At 42.0% G+C, this 12,701-nt stretch overlaps 1 protein-coding gene across 12 annotated transcripts in view; it reads left to right on the top strand.

Annotated features, from left to right (window-relative positions):
* The window catches only part of LRRC3B (leucine rich repeat containing 3B), an 89,062-nt gene that overhangs the window by 22,986 nt on the left and 53,375 nt on the right, over positions 1 to 12,701 (top strand). For 3 of the 12 annotated variants that reach the window (XM_059390826.1, XM_059390824.1, XM_059390821.1), the window contains one exon: positions 9,313 to 9,384. The exons of the other annotated variants lie outside the window; for them this stretch is intronic. The gene's annotated coding sequence lies outside the window, so the exon portion shown is untranslated. The remainder of the gene's footprint in view (positions 1 to 9,312; positions 9,385 to 12,701) is intronic. 12 annotated transcript variants of the gene reach the window in all.

Raw genomic sequence — 12,701 nt, 5'->3', positions numbered from 1 at the left:
CTTAGAGGAATTCAAAGCAAGAGAAAAAAAAAAAATTCCTCCAGCTTGGAAATTGGTACTCAGTAAGCAGTTTACAGGTGTAAGCTTCGATCCTCTAGAGTGCACTGAGTGTGCAGCATTCAAACAATGGCTAGCGTCAGAGGGAGACTGTATCAGGAATTCTAGTTCCACACAGCCTCCTGGGCCAAGTTCAGCTTCAAGAAAATGGCATCATACATCTGGTTCTGAGAAGTCAGGATAATGCAGAGGCTTCAGCTTGGAGGCAAGCACGGTGGGGTCCCAGACCCTCTTTGTTCCTTGCATTTTTTCACAATGTCAGTGCAGTGGTGGAGGACAGTGTTGACAATGAGCTGCTGAGTACATCTTGCCTGTGTATTGATGGTATTAGGAGATTTTTGTTGTTGTTCATCTACCTACCTTTGTGGAAAATTTTCAACCTTTACTATTTATAACCTTTACAGGCTTCAATCAAGATGTAGTATGTTGGCTTTGAAAGAGCTTGATTTAAATTGTGGAGGGAAAGGAAGGGGTTTCAGAAATCTCCATCCATTATTCATGATGTTTAGAAAGATAGGCTTTTTAAAGTGTGAAAACCATCCTGATGGAGACTGAATCAGGCAGGGAACGATGCTGATTTCACGGTAAAAACCCCTCTCTCTGCCACCTTGTAGACACCGTTTATAGGGCTGCTTGCGTTTTCCCCTCCCGACTCTCTCTGCATTTGCCCAGGAAATTAAAAGGGCTTCTTTAAGTTTCAGTGGAAATTGAAATCTCTAGTTTAAGAAACCGAAACCAAATCTTGAAAAATGTTGGGAAAAATGACTTCACCTGTGGCTCTCAAAATGGGTATTCTACTCCCTGTTTCTCAAAGTGCAAGGATTTTTATAAACTGACTCAGAAAAGGAGATTGAATATCCAGTCTGTTTCTTCCTCTCCCTTCCCCAGAAGGTCAGAATCCTGCCCTCATCTCCTAGGATATGAGCATTTTTCTCCCAAGAGAAATCCTCACACAAATGCTCATGTCTACTGAAAAAAAAAAATTATTTTTTTTGGTAGCACAAGGACTTTGATGCTTGATGCATAATATTTCAATTACATTATTTTGAATTTGAGTGATTTGAAAAATGGACATGAAATTTGTAATATGGACCATACCTTAAATTCAAAACTATTTATAATGAAAACCAATATACCAACTGTCTATTTTGTCTTAAATTTGCATCTCTCCCTTAAGACAGCTCACAAATGAAGAGCTGAAGATTTCTTGTAGGGAGCTTTATTTAAAGAGGAGAGGTGGATTAGCACAGGAGAAATCGCAAATTAAATGCAGCCCTGAAATAGAGCTCATTTGGAGGATTAATTTCGGTGTGTGTGTGTCTCTGTGTGTGTGTGTGTGTGTGTATGTGTGTGTGTGTGTGTGTGTGTATGTGTTTATAATTGAAGCCACTTATGTTTTCAAGAAAAGAATTAGAAATAGAAGGTAGATCTTACATTTCTGAAGGGTTTCATATTATATCAGCTGATTTAAGGCTGGGCTGTCCCAAGTGGGGCCAACCACCAGACAGAATTTTATTGGAGTTTCATGCGAGTGATCTTTTGTTTGTTTGCTTGTGTTTGAGGATGGAAAGCTTCTGCTCATTTTTGTGGAGAAACTAACGTTTGAGCTCTAGTGTTCAAAAAGAACTCTTTGCCCCTCTGACTTTTCTATATTGTTCCTGTGGGAATGTAGTTCAGGATCTTTAGCTCCGGTAACCATGTCAGCAAATATAAGGGAATTTGAGTAGATGCCAATTGTGTGATTATTTTCCCCAGACCTGTATCTTCACGTTCCCCAAATTAAAATTTAATACAAACTCGGAGTTTTCATTTTGTGATGTTTGACTCTTTATCTAATGTCATATATTCCATTATATTTGAAGGAGAATTTCCTCACATTCTTTTATCACTTCATGTCTGTATCCAAATTTGCTCCTTCTTTCCCCCCTTCCTTTACCTCAGCCCTTCATATCACCGCCAGATTCATTTTTCTAAAATACCACTTTGATGAGGTTACTGCCTTGCTTAAAGCATGTGGTGACCCTTGGCTGTCAATAAAGTCAAACTCCTTAACCTGGCTTTCAAGGTCATCCTTGGCCCCATTCTATTTCCCCTAATAAATTTCATGGTGCATCTCAGCGCTCATGTTGGAGATCATCAAAACTGTTGCTTGACTGTTTAACACACTGCATTTTCTACACCCCGATATAGTCTTCACTGAAGATTTCCTCTCTCCTCTTCCTTTTACTCATCCATGTCATTGCATCCTTTGTTTTAAGAGGATTTTATTTATTTACTGCAGATTGAAAGAGAGAGAGAGAGAGAGTGAAGAGGCAGAGGGGCAGGGAGAGGAACAAGCAGACTTTGAGTTGAGTGCAAGCCCAACATGGGGTGGATTTCAGGACCTGAGCCAAAATCAAGAGTCAGACACTCAACCGGCTGAGCCATCTAGGCTCCCCTCATTGCCTCCTTTTGAGGCTTGGGTCAAACCTTAATGCAGATGTTTGCCTTGACCACGCCTAATTAAGTAGTCCCTCCTTTTTAATAAGCTTCTGTCTCTTGAACTTATTTGGTCTATGTTTTTTGCCTTTTCTAAACCATGTCCGATCTATGTCTTAGGTTCCAAGACCATGACTCATAACTTTGTGAACCCCTATTCACTGCTTAGCTTGCCATCTTACATATTATAAATATTCAGTCAATATCTGTTGCCTGCTCTCAAGAGGGAGGTAATGCTCTTTCTGATAAACACAAAGACTGAGTGGCTTCATTTATATAGGCATCAAGCAGGCTTTCCTGCTGAGCCTCGGTAACTCTGTCATTTCACTTTACTTGCAAGATATGGACTGTTGTATTCCAGAGCCTATAAGGCGTCCATGAAGGAGTGTGTGAAACATATTTTGAAAGCAGAGTCACACTTAGATCTGGAAGTGAGGAGAGAGGGATTACACAGCTCATCCCATCCGTGGTGTGTCCAGGGTGGGACAGGGAAAGTAACATACCCTGGGGACAGGCATTAAGCAGGTGCACAGAGGATTTGAAACTGTCATAAAAGCCACTGAGTTCTGCTTATTATTATCACCAAACACTAGCACGTCTAAACAACGTCAGTGATAAAATACTCTTTCTTCCCCAAAATATGTGTTGCTATGGTTACTGCTAAATGTTAGTAATATATGTAAACTTCAAATTAGCATATTATTATTATTATCTAATAAATGCTGAATTATACATGGATGTTCATTTGGAGAAGTCCCAATATGCTGACTAGCACACATGGCCTCAGGGGTCCACTTAATAAAAAGAACTTAACAGATCTGGGATCCTTCCCTTGCTTCAGACAGACTTGTGTCCCCAGCCCCTATGGTATCATGTATTCCACATTTAAATAATAGATTCAGAATTAGAAGTAGAGAACAATGATCATAAGAATGAATAAATCTTGAGTTACCATAATTCTTTCATCCTCTGTGAGCACTTGTGGTTTTTGTTTGTTGGTTTGTTGGTAACATTTGGATACTTCAGAGTACTTGGTTTTGTTTGGTCCGTGCCTATTTTAATACATATTTACATGACACAAATATATTTGTCCCATTTCATAATTATCATTGAAAATAATTTTTCATGTAGAGAAGGGGTATGATAAGAATGGTATAGTCCCAGAGTCATATATACTGTGAATTCTTATGTGTCACATGTGTTTGTTTTACTGAAGAACAATTTCCTAGGAGGTCCCCAGAGAAGGTTCTACTCAATATCACCTTATTAGATAAGATTCCTCTGAGCAAACATCCACAATGAGCAGTCACTCCCCTGCCCCCACTCTCTATCAGCTTACCCCAGATTGTTTTTCTCCATAGCACTCATCATCCCCTGACATATTATATGTGAGCATATTATATTTATGTGTGTGTGTGTGTGTGTGTGTTAACTCACTTGTTTAGTATTTGTCTTCTCTGTTACTCTCAATCTCCATGGGGCCAGGAAATTTGCTTTAACAGTGCTGTATCCTAGCCATCACGAAGATAGTCTGACATATAGTCAATGCTCAGTAAATATTTGTTAAGTGAATGAATGAACAAAGTGTCATCATACACCCCACAGAGACCTTTCATTTATTTTCTTCTCTCTGGAGCTCATCTGAGTGGGGAGAATGAGCAGACCTTCAGACGGGTTACAGAAGTGCCTTTTTGCCCAGACTTGCTCTCAATGAAAAATTGCCCCCAAATTTTCTACCCGTTGGTTCAGCGTAGAGGCCTAACTCAGAAGGGGGTATATAATAAAAATTAACATTTGTTGAAAAGTTACTATGGTTAGGACCTTCAATATGTATTAGTTCAATGAATTCTTTAAAAAAAAAAAAAAAGGCAGTGTAATAGGTGAGAAAATGATAATACCAGTGTGACTATCTGGACCTGCCTTGTCCCTGGAGCCAGGGAAGAAGGACAGCTGGGCCCGGTGAGGCAGAGCCCGACCCTTCACGGGGTCCTCTCCGTTTCTCACAGACGCCACGGCTTTGGCACCTGCTCCTTCCAGCACATGCTGCCGGGAAGTGTTAGATGTCACCGCACAGCTGTGAAGCAGGGTGGAAGACAGAAGCAGAAGGAGTCGCACAGAAGAGCTGGGGAATTAAATGCAGGGTTTCAGAGGGTTCAGAGAAGAGCGTCAGCGCAAAGCCCTTGAGAATGAAAGAGATGGTCCTTGGGGGAAGGAAGATGTAGAAACGCGTGAGTTCATGGAGTCAAGTGTGCACAAGGAGGATGGGCGAGTTTTCTACATCCACATACTAAGAATGCCTCCACAAAGATACTCACTATTTTCTGTCTCATTCTTTGAATTACCCACTCCCCGACCCCACTTTTTATTTTTTTTTAAACAACTCATGGACATTTTAAAGACTTAAAGTCAACTTTTTAAAAAGTGCATACTTCTTTATTTGAAACTTCAAATTTCTACTATAAAATACTGCCATGGCAAAGTTACCACAACACTAGGGAAGTAAACAAAGCATCTCCTGAAATTTCACCATGCCAAACAGTATTTTCAGGCTTTTTTTCTGGGTTTTTCCCTTCCCAGTTTTTGTCCCTCTTTATGCACAATTTTATTTTGGCATAAGCCTGTATCTGGAATGTACTGGAATCGGCTTCTGGAGAGGGTTGCTGTTTCCATTGCCACTAGAGCAGGACATGGCCAGGGTCAAGGAGGCCGTGAAGGGATGAGAGCATTCCCACAGATTCACACATAGAGAGAGATCACCTCAAAACCAGAGGCTGAGCTTGTGAGATTAAAAAAAAAAAAAAAAAAAAGAACGAGATGTCAGGGAATAGACTAAGGAAGAGAGAACAAAAATGCTTAACAGAGTGTATTAAAAAAATAAACAAATACAGGTGGGGAAGGGAAAAATGAGCTAGAAGAAGATATTGAGAATTAATGAAAGGAAAATGACTTGCACCTCCCTGATACTCAGTTCAGCCAACTTCTGTTAGCCACAGCCTATATCTGGGCAGTTTCTCCATGAAATCTAGAATTCCTGTCATTTTTCTTCAGGCAGAGTAACAAAGACAGTGGAAAGACTGATTTGAAATATTCTTAAAGGTGGGCTTGGATATACATGTAAGTTCAGATGTTGCAGAAATTGGCCTGTCATTAATAATGTTTTAGGAGAAGCTGACATGCCATTTCTCACTGATTTAAGCCTCTGGGAAGATGAGAGAGATGGAGTATAAAACAAAACATGTAAACTGTCAGGAAGAAGAACTCACAGAGAAGAAAGCTGACAGTGTCCTTTAAACAACAGTAAGATAACCTGAGGTCTAGCAGAGATTTTGAGAGCTGTTGATCGTGCTGAGTGTTTTAGACCATTAAATCATTTATTTGATTACTGCTCTGAGCCAGGTGTTAGATTTTACTATGAATTATAATACAATCCACTCTGAGCTGTTTGTTTTTAAGAACAGACTATAGCCAGGTGCGTGTCATGAAATAGTGTCAAAACGAGCGGCCATACTGAAAGCCACCATATTGAAAACAACAGTTCATCTCCTGGGTGGCATTTAGTTCATTAAAAGGCAAATTATATCATGTGGATATCGGAGAAAAATTTGCAGTGTCCATACTTGGTGGCACCAGATGGCTATTTTTTCCATGTCTAATTAAGAACCTAAAATAGCCTGTATGATACATTTCCTAGATGCAGAAGCAGTCCACAGCCTGGCTGAATTGCGATGCCTTCCTACTCCTGGTGGTCTGTTTCCAGTAATCTGCACAATAGTATCATAGGATCAGACCGAAAATCCGTCAGAAATGTAGAGGTTCTGGAACGAGACCAGCGTAGGTTTTTAGCCTAGGCCAGATCCGTTCAGAATGTTGAAAAGGAGGCTTGCCATCCTTCTGTACCAAGGTGGGCAAACATAAGAAGCTCACGGTCCAATAGCAGAGGCTATTGGAGAAGACTGTCAGTATGCATATCAGTGGTTCTCAAACTTCACTATATGCCAGAAACTTCTGGAGAGGTTCTAAAATCCTCCAAGTTCCACCTACACTCTGCACACGTTAAATCGGAATTGCTAAGGCTAGGGCTAAGCCATCAGTAGTTTCTCTGCCAGGTGGTTCTGATACACAGCTATACGATAAGATTAGTATAATAAATGCTGCTGAGAAATGTGGATATCTTCTGGACGTACTTCAGAGGAAAATGAAAGAGCAAAGACGTCCCCAGCAGGGAAAAAGGGCGATGTTCCAGAGAGCAGGACCAGGGTAGGCAAATACACAGATGAGAAAGCCTGTAGTGGGAAAGTGCAAAGATTATTGTTGTTGTTGCTCTGTTTGGTTTTTTCGCTGTGGCCTGGAGGCGTTCGTGGAATAAATAGCAGGAGATAATATCACCCAGGGTCATTATATGCTGTAAAGGGGCTTGGCTACCAGGTGGATGAAATCTTAGATGTAGTTTCCTAGGTAAAGGTAACCATTGCAGACAAGTCTTTGTTTTCATTCATTTTTTGGATGCTTTATTTTATAGTCTCCCCCCAGATACCATTTCCCCCCGCTGAGAACTACAAGCATTTTAAAGATATCATCTAAATGTTTCTTACAATAATATCCCTTTGATGTTTGGGTCACATAAAAGAACCCCATTTTATGGGAGACAGAATTGAGGTGATTATCCAGGTCATATGTTTCTTAAACTGTTGTGAAGTGGCATTTGGTTCACAAGTCCTCCTCTGGCTGGCAGAACTAATTTTTGTTGATAAATGGGACCATTTTGTTATATTTTTAACCTCCCCTCGACTATGGTAAAAGAGAGAAGAAAACTCTTTTCTTTCACAGAGTCCTGTTGGGTGCCTTGTCCCCTAAGTATTTGCCTGTGAGCCCAGTTTCTTCCTGATGAGAGTGGGGTCCCAGGACAGGAACTAAGACTCTAGCAGGAGAATGAGGAATACAGGGGTAGTAGACCTGAAGTTGTCATTTGCAACTTGGCTGAGTGAGTGGTATGTGCACTGCCTTGCTGTCCAGGGAACCATTTTAGAGAGAAAAGAAAACAACCATCACCACCAAACCTATTATTTTTGACCTCTTAAAAAAAATTGCTCCAGGGCACCTGGGTGGCTCAGTGGGTTAAAGCCTCTGCCTTCGGGTCCGGTCATGATCCCTGGGTCGTGGGATCGAGCCCCGCGTCGGGCTCTCTGCTCTGTGGGGACCCAGCTTCCTCCTCTCTCTCTGCCTGCCTCTCTGCCTACTTGTGATCTCTGTCTGTCAAATAGATAAATAAAATCTTTTAAAAAAATTTGCTCCACATTCAATAATGCACATTATTGAATGGAAAAAAGCACATTTTCCTTGGACAAAGCAGCTGCCATTTCCCTTTTTTTTTCCCAACATTTAATTTATTTATTCAACAAAGAGAGACATAATGAGAAAGAGAACACAAGCAGGGGAAGTGGGAGAGGGAGGAAACAGACCCCCCACCGAGCAGGGAGCCTGATGCAGGACTCGATTTCAGGATCCTGGGATCACAACCTGAGCCAAAGGCAGATGCTTAACAACTGAGCCAACCAGGTGCCCTACAGCTGCCATTTCTTGCAGGATACCTGCCCTGCCCTTGGAGAGGGGCTACAGCCACTGTGGCCATGGAGGCCATGTGGTGGCAGGTGAGCCTGGGCAGATGTGAGCCCTGGGCAGGTGCGGCTTGCCTTCCAGCCACTGTGGTTCTGCTGAAAAAGAAATGAGAGCTTACACTTCAGGACTCACTTATCTCCAAAAGGCTGCTTCCTAAAACTGCCAATTGTGTATGTTAAACAGAAAGCAGAGGCTCCCAGCAGCCTCTCCAACTCCTCTTTGCAGATGTTTTATTCTACTGTTTTTTTAATGAACAGAGCACTGGTGGGTACCAAGTGCCCACAGGAAAGCAGAAACCACGACCCTCCATCACATTGGGAGGCTCATGTTGCCATTCATTTCCTAACTTTAGTCAGTCATTAGCTTTTATCTTCATGATTTTTGAGTATAATTTCCTAATATATTTCTTTAAATGGACTTATTTTTTCATAGGTTTTATTTATTTGGAAGAAAGAGTGTAAAAGAGAGAAAGAGCACAGAAGCATGGAGGAGGGGCAGAGGGAGAAGCAGGCTCCCCAATGAACAGAGAGCCCCATGAGGGTCTTGATCCCAGGACCTGGGATCATGACCTGAACCAAAGGTACACACTTAACCAACTGAGCCACCCAGGTGCCCTAAATGGACTTATTTTTTACTTAAATATATCTATAAAGAATATATGTCCATATGTGTCTCTATCAATACTTACACAACTCCCTTAATGGAAAACGAGTAGTACTTCTCATAAATAGAAGTTTAACCTCAGGATCCAATACTATAGAAATAAAACAAAGTCATTTCTTGTTAGTTACTTTCACCTGCTGATGATTCTGACTTTGAGGCCTGGACTTTCGGTGAAGAGGGAAGATTTGGTAGAGGTGTTAAAGACAGAACAGCACCAGGCCCGGCGGTGGCCATGAGTCTGGAGAAGAGGGGATGGAAATGAGACCACTCAGAAGCAGAGGCATCCAGTCTTTGGCCAGTGGCCCTTGTTGGCTCTGCTCTGGGGCAGTGGGCATTTTGTCAGTGTTGCCCCAAAGCATTCTCTCACAGCCGGCCATATGTCAGTTTGAATGCACAAATTCCTACAAGGGATGTGGCTGAGAAACATGGTAAAAATGACAACAACAAATCTTTGAGGATTCCTTGAGATCTAATCATTCCGTTTTATTCTGCGGGCAGGAAAGGCAACTCCCGATGGTTTGACAATCCCAAGAAGAATGTACTTGCTGTCAGTGTGAATGAACCTGACCGGTAACGTATAGTATAACTAGATACATTTGGATTTAGTGATTGTCATTTTTTTATAGATTTATTTATTTTAGAGAGAGAGAGTGCGCACATGAGTGGGGGGAGGGAAAGAAGGAGAGAGAGAGAGAGGGAGAGAGACAATCCTCATGCAGACTCCCTGCTGATCACAGAGCCCCAGGAGGGGCTCAGTCCCACAACCCTGAGATACGACCTGAACCGAAACCAAGAGCCAGCCACTTAATTGACTGAGCCACTCAGGCACCCCACGATTGTCATTTTTAAAATGCAGTACCAAATAAGAGAATAATGAGAATTTGGAATGCAATGGAACTTGAAAATCACTTACTGCATGGCTGTAGTTTTATACGGGCACATTTTATTTTTGCGAAGGGTCGATCAGGGTTGAAGTAATGGTAGCCCTGTGGTACCCATCTAGTGTCTGTGTGTCTATGTTTTATATTCACTAAACATTACAGTAAATGGAAACTTTCCAAAGTAGGCAGAGAAAGTAATGAGAGAAATAAGCCTGTAGTCATAGAGCAAACATTATGACCCTATCTTTAAAGCCAGTGACCAATGGAAAAGGAATTGTAATTCTTGCTAACCCTCTGGAGTTCTCTTAAAGCCTTTGAGAGGCATAATAATGTCCTTATCTTGAGCTACATGCTGCTTTGTTTATGAAGACTATTAGTAGAATCCAATCTAGAGCCTGCTACAATTGCATGACTAAGGCATTCTGCTGATAAATAGATTTACTTGACAGGTTGACCTAGGATTATGAGTAAAACCCAGTAGTTCTGGAAACAAATATACTTGGGTTCATTTCACTAACTCATATGCCCTGTTTGCATCAACAGCAGCTACCTGTATCTTTTAATGGTTTTAACTGTCCTTTGTAGCTGTGTCCTCTTGAGAATACCAAATGAAGCAGAGCCCATATCTCTGCCTTTTTATTACTAATTACCCATGTTACCTTCAGCTGCAATTCTAGTTGTGTTGTGGGGACAGAGAAGCCCAACAGTGCATGCGCAAAATGTTCATGATGACTACTAGTTACTGGGCTTCCTGTATGGGCCAGGGTCTATGCCAAGCATTAACTTAAATTGTGACATGGCTTAAAATTCACCATCCCATCATTGTTGCATATTATCAGCATTTTATAGATGAGGAAACCAAGACTCAAAAACTGAGGGACCAGCCAGAGCTTGCACAGCTAATGAATGACAGAGTGAGCCCGAGACTAAGGACTGCTCTTGGAGTTACTCTCCTCTGCTTCTCTACACTGCCTCCCAATGGCTGTGCCTGGGTGCCCATCTCCCCACGTTATTTTGGTTCTGTGATTTATGAGCACTCCGAACAGTCACTTCAGGGGAGGATTTGATCGTCCCTGTGAAACAGAGCAATACTCACATTGCTGCTGCTGCTGCTGCCCCAAATGAGCTGACATCCAGAGAGGCTTGTTGTGTATCATAGCCATGATAATCTCACCATTTGAAAAAATTGGCCTAAACATGTCATGACTCAACACAACCCAACTTTTATTTCTTAATCACATGTTGTCCAGGGAAGGTGGGAGGGAAAGGTAACTTGCCACCAGGAGTCGTTCAGGGACCTCAGGCGACTATGGCTCTATTACCACCAACACATGGCTTCCGTGTTTGCTACGGTTCACCCCCTTCCAGCCAGCCAGGAGCAAAGAGGTTTAGAGGAGTGTGCATGGGATACTTGTGTAGGCCGAGCTTTATGAGGGGCACGTATTCTTTGCATACCCATTCCACTGGCCGGAATTCAGTCAAATGGCTACCCCTCATTACGGGGAAAGCTGTGGAATATAGTCAACCCAGGTTTCCAAGAAGAGGAGGAAATAAATTGTCAAGAATAGTCACATCAAGCAAGTAGAGGAGAAAGCTCCCCAGTCGGGGAACCCAAAGACTGGGTTTTTAGTCCTGGTGACCCATTACTGAGAGCCACTGGACAAGTTTCCCATCTGAAAATCAGAATCAATCACCCCTGCTGCTTTCTCCACAGGGTAACTAAAGATCAAAATTAGAGCGAGGTAAGTTATGTGGATATGCTTTGTATGCAACTTAGTACTTAGCATGGGCTAGTAGACAAAGACCTAGATTGAGTTAACAGAATTGAGTTAACAGAATCCAAGTTCACATTCTTTTTCTTTTGCCAGTTCCAAGCTATGGAAGCATGACTCACTTATTTGAAGGCTCTGAGCTGCAGAGCTTTTTCTCTTCAGTTAGGAGGAAAAGCACCTCCTTACCTTCTTTGTAGGCTTCCAGAACATGCACAGATCAGTAGCTTATGTGAAAGGGATTGAAAAAGACTTAAATGTCAAGGAGATAATTAAAGCATTTAATATTTCATTTTTTGTATCATCGGGGACTTCTCCTTAAGGGTCCATTACCTGGCGAGTGCTTTCTGAACCCCAAACTCCATGCTTTGCCCTTTCCCCGCTGACTGAAGTAGGGCATTGATGCATGAAAATATTGTTTTTTTTCCCCCAAAGATTGTAATAGATGCTTACCGTCAACGCATACCATGAGCTCCTGAGGGAACAGAAGGAATCACCTCCATGGCTGAAATTCCCACCATCCACGTACATAATCACAGCCCAATTGGTGCTTCCTGAATTACATTCAATTTTAAAACACATTTTCTGGCCCAAAACAGAGTGACCAGAGGGCTGGTACAATAGTAGTGACTGACTCCCCTGAGATATAACGTGTGTTCTTGCCGCTCCCATTTCTCTCTTTGAGAGTAATTTATCCTCAGGGATCCCATTCCAACTTTCTTATTCGCTAAATCATTTTTCGGAATTGACAGTATCAGTCAATTAAACAGACTCGGACTTGCTTTTCTGCATTGAGTATTGCCACAACTAGATGGATTCAATAAGTTATTTTCCTCCTCCTCTTTTTTTTTTTTTTTTTTTTTCTGTCTTCATTTCTTCTTCTTCTTTTGCTGTTGTTGGAATCTCTAGACACTTTGGGTTTTTTTTTTAAGATTTTATTTGTGTGACAGACACACAATGAGAGGGAACACAAGCAGGGGGAGAGGGAGAAGCAGGCTCCCCGCTGAGCAGGGAGCCCGATGCAGGGCTCGATCCCAGGACCCTGAGAACATAACCTGAGCCGAAGGCAAATTGCTTAATGGCTGAGCCACCCAGGCACCTCATCTCTAGACACTTCTTAATTCTGTCCAAGGAGCCCATGACATTAGAAGTTGCTTTCTAAGCCCGGTTTCACAGAGGGCTGATTGACCTAGGCCTTTCATTCATTCCTGGGCTCACCCAGCTTGAATCGAGGAGC

Source organism: Mustela nigripes, chromosome 2, assembly GCF_022355385.1.
Source record: "Mustela nigripes isolate SB6536 chromosome 2, MUSNIG.SB6536, whole genome shotgun sequence".
NCBI classification, from domain to species: domain Eukaryota; kingdom Metazoa; phylum Chordata; class Mammalia; order Carnivora; family Mustelidae; genus Mustela; species Mustela nigripes.
Note: the sequence above shows the minus strand (reverse complement) of the source record. Positions and strands in the feature narration are given on the sequence as shown.